At 34.3% G+C, this 17,723-nt stretch overlaps 1 non-coding gene across 1 annotated transcript; it reads right to left on the bottom strand.

Annotated features, from left to right (window-relative positions):
* Positions 1-5,230: 5,230 nt before the first annotated feature.
* On the bottom strand, positions 5,231-5,337 carry LOC128293648 (small nucleolar RNA R71). Its single transcript, XR_008283828.1, has one exon. It is a non-coding gene; the product is annotated as a small nucleolar RNA R71 (small nucleolar RNA).
* Positions 5,338-17,723: the final 12,386 nt, after the last annotated feature.

Genomic DNA, 17,723 nt, shown 5'->3' with positions numbered 1-17,723 from the left:
CAAAAGTTAATCAAAGAGACTTTAAACTGACAAATACACAAGCATTCATGCTTCACAAATCCTAGTCGAACAAACAGTCCGAAACATGGAAATTTCGCATAGAAATTCAAAGATTTCTCTTGAAGAGCAAAATCAAATAGATCAAATATTTCATGCAAAAATCTTTTAACGCATATATCGAGCAAAGAAGTTGTGTTCATGTGACCTTTCAGAAATTCAAATCCATCACAAATCATTTGAATAGGCACGTTTAAACAGAAAGATGAATTCAAAGAATTTACATAGCCATACTTATCAAAATGTGAAAACCTTTTATCACATACATTCACAATTTGCACAGGATGAACCAATCCAACAGAATCAACAGAGTTACCGTTATAAAATATGTCATAAGACGGAATCTTCATGGCATCTTTTGAATCAACATCCTTAACATTAATATGTGAACAATAATTAGCCAAATCAAAAGATAGAAGTTTTTCAGAAGTTATGCCATCAAAATCTTTATGAGTAATTTTTAAATCAGGCGGCCTTGATTCGATAAACAAAGATTCCTTACCTTCCTTACCTTCAATTTCTAATGGGTGGCGATTGTCCACGGACTTACCTATTTCAAACAACTGAAAACGCCTCTCGTTTTGAAGGTATCAGAGTTGGATTTGGTCACACGAACTTTTAGGAACCTGAAAAGAAAGATCACAAAAAGATCGAGTAGAAGTGTTAGTAGAAAGAATCCTCGCTTGCTCACTAACATCGTTTTCACTCGATTCAATTTCTTCTGAATCACTCATTTCTTTTATCTCAATTTCTTTTTCCACTCTTTTTTCTTGTTCACATTCTTTTTCTCTCTCAAACTCTTTTTCATTCTCTTTTTCAAGCTCATTTTCTTTTTCATTTTCTTTTTGTTTTTCAAAGGCTTTTTCAAGTTCTCTCAAGATTCTCTCATTTTCTCTCTTACTTGCCTTTTGCCTCTATTTTCTTTTTATTTTGTTTTCTTTTTCTTCTTTTGCTTTTTCTTTTCTTTTCTTTGTTTTCTCGTTACAAGAATGTACAAAAGAATCATAAGAATAGAGATAATGTTCGAAAGGCCAAGAACTATTTGCATGTGATTCACAATCAAAACTTCATGTAGAACACTCCTTGAATGATTTCTTTGAAGTTCAGGAAGAGGTATATCTATCTCTTCGCACATATTCTTGGAAGGAGTCAAAATCATAGTCGTCTTCTTGTCGTCTCAAACTCCTTGATGAAAAATACTCTTGTTCGAAGTCTCTTCTCTAATAGGAGTCATAGTATGAATCTCTTTGTCTCGAAGTCAATGGCGAGAAAGAATCACGATAGGAACTTTTGTTCAAGTAGTATTTGGCAGTATATCTCCGTGGTGTTTTTGGTTCCGTTTTTTGACTTGAAGAAACTCGATCACTTTGGTCTCATTTTTCCAATCGATCTAGCCTCACTTGCAGTTGGCCAAACTCAGAATTTGCCATTCTTCGCATTTCTTGAACCAAGTATTAGAACTCCGACTCGGTAAATTCTTCACAAGATATCTTGATTACTGAAAGGAAAATATGTTAGATCAAAACAAAATTTTAAGTACCTCACCACAAACTTCACGATTTTGCTCGGAAAGAAGAAGGAAAAAGTGACACTCTCGCTCGTGTTTTACACTCGATTGGCTTTTACCTCCGCTTGAATAGTCTCACACGCTCGTGCCTTTTACCTCTCAAACTTTCTCTCGCAACTTCGTTTTCGGACTTGCCAAGGCCTTATCGTAGGCTTAGGGGTCGGTTTCAAAATTGGGTAACAAAGGATAAAATATGAAGGGTTACGGGTTGGCTGAAAGAAAAAAAAATTCTCGGGTTTAAGTGTGGCGATGGGTTATCAAGAACTAGATGCATTCTCTCATTCGTTGTAGCTTGCTGTCCATGCATCTTCTCTTAATCTTTATTCATGAATTGAATTTGCTGCCCAAATGACTTCCCTAGGTGACTATTCGGCCAAAAGACACTTCTTTCATGCACCAATCAATCCATGGACGAATTTAGACAAGCTAATGGGCTGCCATCCATGCACATTCATCCAAGTCAATTTTACTTAACCATGAAGCTGCCCATTGAAGTTCCAATCAGCCGAATGTGGACTTAACCCTTTAATGATTTATTCTAGAATATTTTAGTGCATTCTTAGCTGAATTTACTTAGTCTTTAAGCTACTAGTTTGTCCATTCGGTTACTACATGATATGTTATAAATAGTTTGTTCATTTCATTGAAAAAGGACTTTTTCCAATTTGTTTAATGAACATTGTTCTTGTGAGGTTGCTTCCTCTCATATCTCGTACAAGTTTCGAAGACTTATCTAGTTTGTGCTAGTGGTGTCTACCGATCTTGTTTGAACTTATCACCAGCTTTGGTGTGGCGTTCACCTATCCATCTATCCATATTTTCACCTTAACAATATAGGAATCGGGGTGACACTTTTTAGTGTTGAATCATTCTTGACGTTGAGTTCGTTTTCCATTCCCATTTCAAATTTCTTTCTTGTTAACCAAACCGAGCCTTCTATCCTTCATCCATCTTTGCTATCCTTAACCGAACCTATTACTAAACTTACCCTTCTTGAAACCTTCCGCTTATCCTATTCTAATATTTTACTTTTATTACTAAAATTCGAGGCACGAACAATTCTCTCGACTACGATCGGGCAACTACGTGAATTCGACTCAACTACCCGGGCCGGATCACATCAGTCGTGATACTAGATGTTTGTAAATTGAAAATATATAGGATTTTTCCTATATAATTCGTCACCTTTTTACTTAAATTTGTTATTAAAACTAAGTAATTTCTTAATAAATTAATGAAATATATGAAAATATGAAATTGGGACATAAAAATTATTAAAATGTGATTTTATGCTTTATTATATAGTTTTCATGTAGAAAATGGCTTCTTTTATAGTAATTTGAGCATATTATATTTTCAAGCTATAGAGTGGGCCATGGATGATTAAATTAAATAATAAAATATAAAGTTACATTTAATAATTTATTTTAATATATTTCATTAATAAATTGGGTTTTAATTAATTAAGTAAATTGATTAATTGAAGTTGTCAAATTATATTCTTTGGTCCTCTAAATTATCTACTATTTTTGGACAGGTCTGAGAGCTATATGTTGATTACAAAACCATCCAAATGGAGGACAAAGCAAACCCAAAATTCGGCTGCATGTGGATATTCATAAATCAAATTTTGGTTTAAATAAACAAGGTCCTTGAAGAGTTGAAGAAATCAGAGATCTACCCGAAGATTTGCAATTGACCAAGTCTTGATCCTGATGATGTTGTGGCACTTAAATCAAGCAAAAATCAGCCACATTTCCACAAATCATGGCCAGCCACCCTTAGATGAATAAGACCTCATTTCTCACTTTTCTAATCATCCCTCATCCCTCAATCATCCCTCACTCATTCATCATTCTCTCATCTTTTAACTCTCTTAGCCCTCACGCCTATCATCATCTTTGCATAAAGATTTTTAGCAAATTAGCCTCTTAAAAAGTCCTTGGTCGGCCACCTCAAAGAGCCATCAGCAAAGGAGCGAAGCGAAGGGACGAAGGAGCCCTTGTCAGTCAGAGTCTTAGGTGACAGCCACTTTGATATGGGCTTAATCTTTCTTTTCTTTAACTTAACTCAAGAATGTTTGCTATCTGTTTACTGTTCTTGTTTATAGCAATGATAGCTTAATTTTATTTAAGCTAGGATGATTATTTTTATTGAATAATATTTATTTGATTCATGCTTACAATATTTGAGCCTCAATCAATCATGTTTTCAATTAAAATCAAGTCTGTATTTCATTCATACATGATTGAAATGCACCTGAATTAGCTGAGCGATCCTAACCAGATGACGACTAATGGACACATAATTGAAATGTGCATGCTCAATTTAGATCCTAGCCCAATTAAATTGTAGGTTGCATAACAACCCTAACCAAGCTTTGTTATCTATATAGTTTTTAGATTTGTGTGATTAAACTGTTTCAAACCTAATACGTCCCTATTACCTCGCACGAATACTAAGAAACCCTTAGTAAATAAGGATCAGTAAAATGCGTATTTACTAAGTAAAGGATTTCGAAAGGACCTAATATGGTTTCCAAACTCATGAAAGATCGAGTTGCAATGGAATGTTTTTCCGAATGTTAATAAGCATGTTGATAATAATTTGAGTTTAATTAAAGTAATTGTCCTAGCTAATTTATGTTATAATTGTTGCTTATTGTGTTAATTCTGCTAAAATCGATTTCATTTATATAGGTGCATGTTAGGATAAATCACTTCAGGAATTATTGCATTTAGTTTAATATATTTTAATCATCATTTCTCAATTATATTGTTTTTATTTATCAAATTGTTAATATAATTTTACAAATTAATTGACTTAGCACAAATACAATCCCAGTGGAGATGGTAACTCAATACTTACTTATTACTTGATAACGACTGTGTACACTTGCACAACCCCTAGTGTTACAACTTTTTGGCGCCATTACCGGGGATTGTCAACTGTTGCCATAGTCATTTTTCTTTGTGAAATTATTAATTTTCAATTTGGTTACTTCTAACATTACTAACTTATTCTTTTTAATTTTGTGATTTTCTTTTTATGTGTTTATGAGCATAGATCGAATTATCGATTTACTCCTAGTAGACCCTGAAATTGAACGAACTTTCAGACAAAGAAGACGTGAACGAATAGCTCAGAGACAGAACAAGATGACCTTTGAAATCAAAATTAAGACCAAGGTAATGAAGCTGAACATGTACAAAATCTCATCCTCATTGCCGATGATAGGGATCGATGCATCAAATAATATGTTTTGTGCTTTTCAATGAGTTAAATCCAGGAATTAGAATGCCAGATATTGAGGCAACCCAATTCGAATTGAAACTAGTGATGTTTCAAATGCTACAAACAGTGGGCCAATTTAGTGGCATGCCCATGAAAGATCCACATCTCCACCTTCAATTGTTTATGGAGGTGAATGATTCATTCAAGATAGCCGGTGTGACTGAAGATGCACTGAAGTTAAAGTTGTTTCCGTACTCGTTGCGAGATCAAGCACGAGCATGGCTCAATTTATTGGCACCAAGTTCTATATCTACATAGCAAGAATTAGAAGAGATATTTTTGGTTAAGTATTTCCCGCCTAGCAAGAATGCTAAGTTAAGGAAAGAGATCACAACTTTCCAACAATTGGATGATGAGTCTTTATATGAGGCTTGGGAGCGATTCAAGGAGTTACTTCGTAAGTGTCCTCATTATGGGATTCCTCATTGCATCCAGTTGGAGACATTCTATAATGGTCTAAATACACATATGAGATTGATGGTATATGCTTCTACGAATGGTGCAATTTTGTCTAAGTCTTATAATGAGGCTTATGAGATCATTGAGAGGATCGCGAGTAATAACTATCAATGGCCAACAAATCAGAAGCTTCAGGAAGACGTGTAGCCGAAGTTCATGAAGTTGATGCTCTCACTTCCTTATCAGCTTAGGTATCATCTATTTCCTCTATATTAAAGTAGTTTATCACTAATAGTGCTAATAATTTTACAGTCCAGCCACCAAGTCCGTTTGAAGTAGTTTCCTGTGTGTACTGTAGGGAAGGTTATTCTTTCGAGAATTTCCCATTGAATCCCTAGTTCAACTTCTATAATCCTTCATGGCGTAATCATCCCAACTTTTCTTGGAGCAACCAAGGAAATGGACCAAACAACAACTTTATGCAGCATAGACCCAACCAATCTTAATGGTTTAATTAGCAAGCTCTAAAACCAGGCCAAGCTGAATCATAAAATAGTTTAAAGAAGTTGTTGAAAGCATACATGGTAAAGAATGACGCTTTGATCCAGAGCCAAGCAGCAATACTAAAAAATTTGGAAAACCAAATGGGTCATTTAGCTACGGAGCTTCGTAATAGACCACAAGGAACATTGTCGAGCAATACTGAAAATCTAAAAAATTTGGGTAAAGAACATATCAAGGTAGTGGCATTGCGAAGTGGTAAAATTCTGGAACCCCAATTGATTGATGTCAAAGATGAGCCTGATGAAAAGGAGGAAAGTCAACCAGCTGTTGAAATTCCTGCACCAAATGAATCAGAATCTGTAAAAATTGACAAGGTAAATCCTAACTTAGTGAATTTAATACTTTAACATCTTCTTTGGATGCAGATTTACCTACTCAGAAGAGTTGTCCAGTTCAATCGAAAGTTCCATCACCTCCATATCCGTAAAAATTGCAGTAACACAAACAGAAACAGGAGGTGCAATTCAAGAAGTTTTTGGATGTTTTGAAGCAATTTACACACCAATATTCCATTGGTGGAGGCTTTAGAACAAATCTCGAATTACGTGAAGTTTATGAAGGATATACTATCCAAAAAGAAATGATTGAGTGAGTATGAGATTGTGGCCTTGACAAAGGAGTGCAGTACGTTCCTGCAGAATAAGCTGCCATCGAAATTGAGGAATCCAGGAAGCTTTACGATACCTTGTAACATTGGTGAATCTTACTGTGGTAAAGCTTTGTGTGAATTAGGAGCAAGTATCAACTTGATGCCTAAGTCTATTTTCAATATTCTAGGAATAGGAGAAGTAAGACCTACAACTGTGATGCTCCAACTAGAGGATTGATCTTTAGCATACCCCGAAGGAAAGATCAAGGATGTTTTGGTAAGAGTAGATAAATTAATTTTTCTTGCTGATTTCATTATTCTAGATTTTGAAGTAGATAAGGAAGTGCTAATTATCCTTGAGAGACCTTTTCTAGCCACGAGAAGAACGTTAATTGATGTGCAGAAAGGCGAACTCACCATGAGAGTTCAAGATGATCAAGTAACTTTTAACATTCTCAAAGTGATGAAATTTCCTGATCCGACAGAAAAGTGGTTCAGTTATGGAAGAGTTAGAAACCTTGATTTCTATGGAAAGCAATTTTGAAGAAGATCCACTAGAGAAAGCCTCAGGGTTTGACCCTTTAGAGGATAAAAAAGGTGATGAAAACATGGCTTTGGTGGAAGCCAATCCGAGAAATTTTATTTAATCCACACGGTTTGAACCATTGGAGTTGAAAGTAAGAGAATTTGTGCAACCCAAATTGTCAATCGAAGAACAACCTACACTCGAACTAAAGGTACTTCCTTCCTATTTGAAATATGTTTATTTAGGTGACTATTCCACTTTGCCTGTGATTATTTTAGCAGAATTGACAAAAGATCAAGAGGAGCAACTAATTTCTATTCTAAAGAAATTTAAGAAAGTAATTGGTTGGACCATAGCTGATATTTGAGGTATAAGCCCTTCATTTTGCATGAACAAAATTATTTTGGAAGAAGGTGAAAGAGCTCGAATTGATGGGCAAAGGAGGCTCAATCCTATTATAAAAGAAGTTGTGAGAAAGGAAGTGATCAAATGGTTAGATATAGGAATCATCTATTCTATTGTAGAGAGTTCGTGGGTAAGTCCAGTGCAGCGTGTACCGAAGAAAGGTGGAATCACGATTGTTGAGAATGAGCGTAACGACTTAATTCCAACAAGAACTGTCACCGTTTGGAGAATTTGTGTAGACTATAGAAAGCTAAATAAAGCCACTCGAAAGGACCATTTTCTGTTGCCTTTTATGGATCTGATGTTAGATCGACTGGCAGGTAATGAATTCTATTTTTTTTAAATGGTTATTCAGGATATAACCAAATAGTTGTAGCCCTGGAAGACCAGCAAAAAATAACCTTTACTTGTTCGTACGGTACGTTTGCTTTTAGGCGAATGCCTTTTGGTTTATGCAATGCACCTACAACATTCCAACGATGCTTGATAGCAATATTCACTGATATGGTTGAAAATTTTGTTAAGGTTTTCATGGATATTTTTCTATTTTTGGTAACACTTATGATATTTGTTTGAATAATTTGGCTAAGGTACTGAAGAGATGTGAAGAGACGAATCTTGTCCTTAACTGGGAGAAATACCATTTTATGGTTAAGGAAGGGATTATCTTAAGGCATAGAATTTCAAAGAAAGGATTTGAAGTCGATAAAGCAAAGGTGGATGTAATTGAAAGATTACCAGCCCTAATGAATGTGAAAGGATTCAGAAGTTTCTTAGGCCATGCCGGTTTTTATAGATGGTTTATCAAAGATTTTTCTAAAATTTCTAAATCATTGTGTTTGTTGTCAGAGAAAGATGCAGTGTTTGATTTTAACAAAACATGTTTAGAAACTTTTGAAGAGCTGAAAAAAGGGCTAATCTCAGCCCCAATAATCATTACACTCGATTGGAGCATACATTTTGAGTTGATGTCCGATGCAAGTAATTATGCTGTTAGAGCTGTGATGGGTCAAAGAAAAAATAAAGTGTTCCACCCCTTTTGCTATGCAAGTAGAACCTTCACGGGAGCCCAACTCAATTATACGATAACTGAAAAGGAACTATTTACTATAGTCTTTGCTTTTGACAAATTCAGCTCATATCTTATAGGCACCAAAGTTATAGTATTTACTGACCATACGGCCATTAAATACTTGCTCACGAAGAAAGATGCAAAACTGAGGCTAATTCGTTGGATACTTTTACTCCAAGAATTTGACTTTGAGATCCAAGATAGAAAATGTATTGAAAATCAAGTAGCCGATTATCTGTCGAGGTTGGAGCAAGATGAGCTAACTCGATTACGTGTGCCTATCAATGAGAATTTCCTGGACCAACACTTATTTGAGGTGAGTCGAATTCATGAAACACATTAGTTTGCTAATTTTTCCAATTATCTTGCATGTGGAATAATACCTCAAGAAATGACATGCCAACAAAGGAAGAAATTCCTTCATGATAATCGATATTATTTTTGGGAAGACCCGTTCTTGTTTAAACAGTGTGCAGATAATATAATCTGAAAGTGTGTAGCTGAAAGTGAGATTGCTGAGATCTTATATCATTGCCATTCATCTCCAAGTGGGGGACACTTTTGTAGTGCACGTACTGCAGCTAAGGTTTTGCAAGCAGGTTCTTTTGGTTTACACTATTTAAAGATGCTTATGCCTATATGAAGAATTGTGATAGATGCCAAAGGAGCGAAAACATATTAAGGAGGAATAAAATGCCCTTAACAAATATTTTAGAGATTGAATTATTCGACGTATGAGGCATTAACTTTTTAGGCTCGTTTCTTTCTTTGTATGGGAACAAATACATCTTAGTTGCTGTGGACTATGTATCCAAGTGGGTTGAAGTTGAAGCATACCCTACAAATGATGCGATTCCTAAATAAGCATGTGTTTACACGATTTGGGACATCAAGAGCTATTATTAATGATGAAAGTTCTCATTTTGTGAACAAGTGGCTTAAGTGGTTGCTTGACAAATATGATATAAAGTACAATATTGCTACTGCTTATCACCCCTAGTCCAATGGGCAAGTTGAAAGAGTGAACTGTGAAATCAAAGGTATCCTTGAAAAGGTAGTACGCCCCAACAGAAAAGATTGGTCTCCAAGGCTCGATGATGCATTATGGCCCTATCGAACAACATTTAAGACACCATTAAGAATGACTCCTTATCGGTTGGTTTTTGGGAAGGCATGTTATTTGCCATTAGAGTTGGAGAATAAAGCTCACTGAGCTTTGAAGAAGTTAAATTTTGATCTTAAGAAAGCCGGTGAGAGAAGGATGTTGCAATTGGATGAGTTGGAAAAGCTGAGGTTGTTTTCCTATGAGAATGCCAAAATGTATAAAGAAAGATAAAAAAGATGGCATGAAAGTCATATACGACATCGCGATTTTAAAGAAGGTCAGAAGGTTTTGTTGTTTAATTCAAGGCTAAAGTTATTTTTTGGGAAGCTGAAATCCCGATGGAAAGGACCTTATACCATCTATCAAGTTGAATCATTGTTCAAATTAACAGACCCTTAATTTTTCATAAACTTGTTTTGTAAATAAATAAATAATTAGGATTTATTTTCTTAATTTAGTACATTTAATTAATTCTGTCTAAGGAGATTGGAACTTAAGCGGGACCACTGTGACCCCTTCAACCTTTCCTGAGAATTTATTTAATATAATTTTTTGAGTAGAAATTTTCTAATTAAGATTTAAATTTTTTTTAGTTTCATTTGTTTTGTTTAAATTTTAAATTTTTATGTTAATAAAGGGGGTCAAATTTGGCCCAAGTACTAATCAATTTTTTTTAGTAAGATACAGTCTGAACTTGAGGCCCAAGACAGCAAAAAGAGGGAAAACTACACACTTATTACCACCACTTCCATTGCTTGCCGCCCAAGTAACCCTAATATAGCTAAGTTTTTGCTACATGTTGCCTTAATTTTTCCCTATATAAACCCCTCTTCATTCTATTATTTTTCATATCCCTCAAAGCTATTTGCTTAAACCCCAAAAATACTTAAACTTTTCTCTTGTGCCATCAACCTCAAATTGTGAAAGAAACCCTAGTTCTCCTCCCCTTTTGCCGAAATCTCCTATAATCGCTGCAAAGAGATCACTGAAGCATCAACGTCACTGCCACACGTAGTCGCTATCCCCCCGCACACCACCATTGCTGCTGCACGCTGCCTTCGTCGCCACAACCTCTTCACCGTCGCAAGGTTTGCCGAAGTAGATCCTACCCACTTGCCAATTTCTCTTTTTTCCCTGTAAGAAGAACTTTGCTGAATTTTCAGGAAAATATTATGTCTTGCAAAAGAACTAGATCGTCGAAGGCTACTCCTGAAGACCCGATTGTGATTAATGAAGAATTGAAAGAGAGATTTGATTCAATTTTCAAGCATCAACTTATGATACCGGAAAAAGGTTTTAACTTGAAAAGTAATGATTTGATAGTTGTCCCGGTGCCAATTAGAAAGACAATCAATGCTCTCAAGTGGGAACGATTTTGTGATGCTCGTTCACTTCCCGATGATGAACTAGTTCGAGAGTTCATGCAAGTTTGACCACACAAGGTGCTACTGAGGTCATCGTTCGGAAGAAAAGGGTACCTCTTACTTCTAAGTCCATTAATGATTTGTTTAACTTACTTGATGTTGAAGAAGATGAGTACTACCCTATGATGAACAACATAAATTAGGATTTTTTTCAAAAGTACTTGATGTTGTGGCAAATCCGGGATCCCAATGGATTATAAGAAAGTATGGAAGCCATTCTTGCCCCAGGGAATACCTAAAACTAGTAGCAAATGTATGGTTTTATTTTGTTCGCTACAGTTTTATGCCTATCTCATATAGTTCCACCATCTCGTTGGAAGGAATGCTCTTGTAATATGCCATCTTGACAGAAAAGTCCATTAATGTTCGAAAAATTATTTTCAAGGAGATTTATGGCTGTGCTAAAAAGAAGACAGGAAGTGCTTATTTCCCATCATTAATCACTTCACTTTGCTTAAGGGCCCGTGTTAAAACACAAGCGAATTTGAAGGGGAAATATGTCCAAGGGTGTATTACAAGTCATGATCTTGAAAGGTTAGTAGAGAAGGTGCATGAGCTGAATCAATGTGAGCAATAAGAACCAACTGAGCCAGATACTTAGGAGTCAAAAAAATGAAACTGAAACTGAATCAGTTACAGCCACTAAAGAAGAAGAATATGATAAGGAACCAAACAGTCCTAAACCAGTTGAAGGATCTGAAAACCCTGAACCAGGGGTTGAGCCAGAAGAAGAACCAGTCAAGCTAAGTGTTGAACCTGAATATACAACTCCCATGCCAACTTTTGCAAGTACTTCAAGGAAATTAGAGTTGTCAATGTTATGTGCAAGTTCATGCACAATCAATAACAAACTTACTGGAAATATGCAAAAATTAGAGATGATTCGATTCGAAATACTTTCAAGAATATCCCTAACACTTTTTTTCCTGAGTTCTCAGATGCTATCTTTGAAACATGGATGGAAGATACTGATTATACAAGCGGAGATGGAGCTGAAAAAGTTAAAGGGAATGAGTCAGAAAAATAAAAGAGGGGATTCTTGTCTTTTTATTTATTTATTTTAGATCTTTAGGAATTTGTTTCTTCGGTAACTAGGATTTAATTTCTACAAAATAAAATATAGCAAGCATGAATAAATGTTTCTTTAAAAAGAAAAAGACTAAGTGATGTGGTAATGGAAATGAACATGTCTAGAATTGAATTATGAGGAAAGACTTGGTATTTAAGCAGTCTTAATGACTCACCTCTCTTTCTTTTTAACCCTACCTGGTGTTTAGTTTTCATTCATTACTTTGTTCTTTCAATGAGAACATTGCTTTTTTTTAAAGGGAGGTAAGGTAAATAATTGCTCAAAATCTTTAAAATTTTCAAGTATATTTCAATCATTTCTTTCATGAGTATGTTTTAATAAATGAATGTTTAGAGAAATTTTTTGTTAATAAGATAGCTTGTATGCGAGCATGAATGATGATTTTATCTGAGTGATTGTATATTATCATGATGAATGGAATGATTGTATGATCCCAGTCTTAAGTAATGTTTGCCATGAAAACTTAGTTTCTTTTAAGATTAGACATGTATGAAGGTTTATATCTTTAGAATTGACTTAGTAACTTTTTTGAGGCAAAATCCTAGGGGACATAAAAATATAAAATGATATAGGCACTATTTCTTTGGACCGTTTGAGCCTTTTCAAGCCAACCCTACGATATTAGACCCTTGAAACTATAATTTCAAGCTTAAAAGCCGGTTTTGTTTGCAATGAACCTACATTATAAGCCAATTACCATCTTTTTAAAAGTTATCCTAAATTTGTGCAACTATCTTAACTAAAGTTGTCTTGGGAATCAACATTTGAGGAAATTTTCATGTATGTGCTCATTTGAGGAAATTTTCATAAAGATGTATGTGCTCATGCTTAAAAAAAAGAAGAAAAAGAAAGAGCAAACAAAAGTTTGCTCAGTTTCCACAAAGAAAAAATGTATGAGCATGAGTTCAAAATAAGTTTGGGGGTATTCCAAAGGATCACTCAAAGAAAAAGGATAAATTTCGAGAAATCCAAGGCAAAATTAAAGGTTAAGATTTTGAAACCGAAATGTCTCATCTCTTAAAATCCCTACCTTTAACTGAGCCCCATTACAACATTATAAAAGACCTATTGATTTGATGATTACGTTGCCTACATTAGTGGAGAGAGAGTTCTAAGTTCAACATATGAAGATCATAAATAATACTTATGATTCTATTGCTTGATTGATGAGAAATTATGTTTCATGAATAATATTATCTATGGCTATGGCATATATACATACTATGATTCATGTTGGCATATCTTGAAACTTAGTATAAAATTTTCAAAATGTTTGCGTATGATTTGCTTGTTAATAAAGAAGATCTATGAGCATGAATTTATTAATACATGATTATAGGGCAAGGATTGATGCTGCTTACACTTTTAGCAATTTTGCTTTAGCGAAACCTTGTGTTGTACATGAACATTACTCGGGACGAGCAATGATTTAAGATTGGGGGTGTGTAAACTGAAAAATATATAGGATTTTTCCTATATAATTAAATCACCTTTTACTTAAAATTTCTTAATAAATTAATGAAATATATGAAAATATGAAATTGGGACATAGAAATTATTAAAATGTGATTTTATGCTTTATTATATAGTTTTCATGCGAAAATGACTTCTTTTATATTAATTTGAGCATATTATATTTTCAAGATATAAAGTGGGCCATGCATGATTAAATTAAATAATAAAATATGAAATTATATTTAATAATTTATTTTAATATATTTTATTAATAAATTGGGTTTTAATTAATTAAGTAAATTGACTAATTGAAGTTGTCAAATTATAGTCTTTTGTCCTCTAAATTATCTACTATTTTTGGACAGGTCTGAGAGCTTTATGTTGATTACAAAACCATCCAAATAGAGGACCAAGTCCACCCAAAATTCGGCTACATGTGGATATTCATAAATTAAATTTTGGTTTAATTAGACAAGGTCCTTGAAGAGTTGAAGAAATTGGGGATTTACCCGGAGATTTGCAATTGATCGAGTTCTGATCCTGATGATGTTGTGGTACTTAAATCAAGCAAAAATCAGCCACATTTCCACAAATCATGGTCGGTCACCCTTGGATGAATTTGCAAAAGATGGACACTCCTATTTTTAGCAAACTAGCTCCCTTGCCTCACCTATAAATAAGACCCCATTTCCCACTTTTCTAATCATCCCTCATCCCTTAATCATCCCTTACTCATTCATCATTCTCTCCTCTCTTAACTCTCTTAACCCTTACACCTATCATCATCTTTGCATAAAGATTTTTAGCAAATTATCCTCTTAAAGAGCCCTTGATCAGCCACCTCGGAGAGCCATCAGCAAAGGAGCGAAGTGAAGGAACGAAGGAGCCCTCGTCAGTCAGAGTCTTGGGTGACAGCCACTTTGATTTGGGTTTAACCTTTCTTTTATTTAACTTAACTCAAGAATGTTTGCTATGTGTTTATTGTTCTTTTTTATAGCAATGATAGCTCAATTTTATTTAAGCTAGGATAATTATTTTGATTGAATAATATTTATTTGATTCATGCTTATAATATTTGTGCCTCAATCAATCATGTGTTCAATTAAAATCAAGTCTATATTTCATTCATCCGTAATTGTAATGCACCTGAATTAGCTGAGCGATCCTAACCAGACGACAGCTAATGGACACATAATTGAAATATGCATGCTCAATTTAGATCCTAACCCAATTAAATTGTAGGTTGCATAACAACCCTAACCAGGCTCTGTTATCTGCATAGTTTTTAGATTTGTGTGATTAAACTATTTCAAACCTAATACGTCCCTGTTACTTGGCACGAATATTAAGAAACCCTTAGTAAATAAGGATCAATAAAATGCGTATTTACTAAGTAAAGGATTCTAAAAGGACCTAATGTGGTTTCCAAACTCATGAAAGATCGAGTTGCCATGGAATGTTTTTCCGAATGTTAATAAGCATGTTGATAATAATTTGAGTTTAATAAAAATAATTGTCCTAGCTTATTTATGTTATAATTGTTGCTTATTGTGTTAATTTTGCTAAAATCTATTTCATTCATATAGTTACATGTTAGGATAAATCACTTCAGGAATCATTACATTTAGTTTAATATATTTTAATCATCACTTCTCAATTATATTGTTTTTATTTATCAAATTGTTAATATCATTTTACAAGTTAATTGACTTAGCACAAATACAATCCCTGTGGAGACGATAACTCGATACTTACTTATTACTTGATAATGATTGTGTTCACTTGCACAAACCTGAGCTTTACAATGTTACAATATGATATGTATGTGACCCGTGTGTGATTATTGAAGTATGTTTATTACCGTGCTAATGTTTGTTGGGAATGATATGCATATTTTATAGATATCTATTGAGTTCAAGTAGGCTGATATGAAGTATAGATACAATTGGATGTCTGGATTGTGCACATGCATCTTAGTTGTCTACTATTCGATATGTTCTGATGAGAGTGGGTCTGAGCATGATGAGTTTGTGTTTGTCTTCGCGGAGTCATCTAAAAGGGTCCGTTGGGACATTAAACACGATTATGAAAGGAAAAAGTCCATGGAACCATATCGTGTAGGACCATAACTAGGTTAAAGCATCATATGGAAAGAACTGAAGGAAGGTGATTACCCAAAGGGCCCTCTGTGTGATCTGGGACGATGAGGGGCAAACCTCATGAAATGTAAGCTTAGGTGAATCCCTATAGTGAGCATGCCAGAAAAAAGAAGCCTTTATAACGATCTATGAAAAGGAAACATTTGAGGCGAGCTATGAAAAGGAATCTTTTGTGGCTATCTATGAAAAAGAAGCCTACATGGAGATCTATGAAGGGAATGCCCTTGTGTTGCATTCTAAAGAATGACCCTTATGGCAACCGTCAGAAGGAAATGCCTCTGTTATAGACCTTGAGAGAAAGGAACGATAATCATAGCAAACTCTGAAAGAACGATAGTTGTAAAAGAAATGATAATCATAGCAAACTCTGAAGGAACGATAGTTGTAGTGAACTTAAAAGGAAAAGCCCCTATGGTGTATCATGTTACACCTTCGATGAGATATTCTAATGAGCTTCACTTGTGTTGAGCTTCGTCTAAAATGTTATGACGTATCCTCCATGGTTTTAAAAAAAAGAACAGAGAAACTGGAATGCACCAGAGCATGTGGCGAATTCAAAGTATGGGCAAAGGTTACATCTAATCGCTTGATGAAAGGTATCTATCAATGAACCGTAAGAAAAAGCGTAGTCAAAGAAAGATAAGGTAAGGAAAGCAAAGCAAATTCAAACATTGTTTTTCGAAGAGTATTGAGTAAGGGAATCATGATTAAGATAAGTATGAAAGGATTAAGTTTTGAAAGGATGAAGCCATTGAAGAAACATTGCTAAGGGCAAATTGACCAGGATATAGTAGATAAAAGGACGAATTATGCTTCATTAATGGTAAACTATTCCTGGTGACAAATAGCTGAAGATTGAATAAAAGGAGCTGATGGTGATGGGCTATCTGCCCGTTTATGGAAATCAATGACCAATGTATAAATAACTATTTCTCATTAAGTTCTCATCAACTTATATGAATTGTGTTTTCTATTTTGGATTGAATGTGAGGCTGTGTCTTGGGGAAACAATGCCAGGATTACGTCCAATAAGTGACATATCGAATTATTATGCATACAGAGTAAGCTTTGATGGTGTGATCGAGTCTATTTGGCACATAGAAATCCTTGAATTGGGATAACACGCTAGACTAGGAAATTATTTTAGTAATATTTGTAATCGAATTCCCTATGTATTATAGCTGAAATTCTTCAATGTTTATAATTATGTATTGTATTGTGAAGTCTTGTAAGTAAGTAGTTCAAATCAATTGTAATTTTTGTAAATAGAGTTAAGTTTCATATGTATTAGAGGTTGTAGCACCCAAGATTCAGATATGGTTCATTGGATTGGGTTTGGGGTGTTACAGTGTTAACATTGTATTTATTTTGGGAAATAGAGTTTTCTTTTATATTAAGATCAAGTGCAATAATTTTTGGGTAATGTAATCTTTTTGGTTCTTTCCAAGCCATTTTGTTAATTTTTTATTCATCTAACTGGTCAGATGCAGATTGGGAAGATTGGTATAATGTGTTAACTGAGTCTTGAGCTTGCATTAGGGTATCTTGGGCTACTTATTCATACTTGCAACCTTCCAAATCATCAAGACTTTTTTATTTCTGTTAAGAAATGATTTTGGAGTTTTTGGAAAGACTTTAGTATTTCATATGGTGTAAATATTGATTCTTTAAAATATTTTTCAAAAATTTCTTTTATCGATTCTTTCCTAATTAGTTGGCTTTCTACCAAATTTTCAATATAATCTAATTGCTTTCCTATTGTATGAAGACTAAGATTGGAATAGTTATTTTGTTCTACTAACATTTTAATATCTTTTGATGAGATTTGTTCTTCTACATGAGGAGCTCTCCTTCTTAAAGGGCTTCATTTTATTCCATCATTTTTATGAAGATATTGAACCTTCGTTAAAAGGGGTGTTGGAAAAAATCCGGTTTGAAAATGGTTTTCTTTCATAATGGAAAATAAAAATTTTGAAAACCAATCTGATTTGTGATATTTTAGCAATAAACCCTATAC

This window comes from Gossypium arboreum, chromosome 5 (assembly GCF_025698485.1).
Source record: "Gossypium arboreum isolate Shixiya-1 chromosome 5, ASM2569848v2, whole genome shotgun sequence".
Taxonomy (NCBI): Eukaryota; Viridiplantae; Streptophyta; class Magnoliopsida; order Malvales; family Malvaceae; genus Gossypium; species Gossypium arboreum.
The sequence above is the reverse complement of the archived record's forward strand: the minus strand, read 5'-3'. Positions and strand labels throughout refer to the sequence as shown.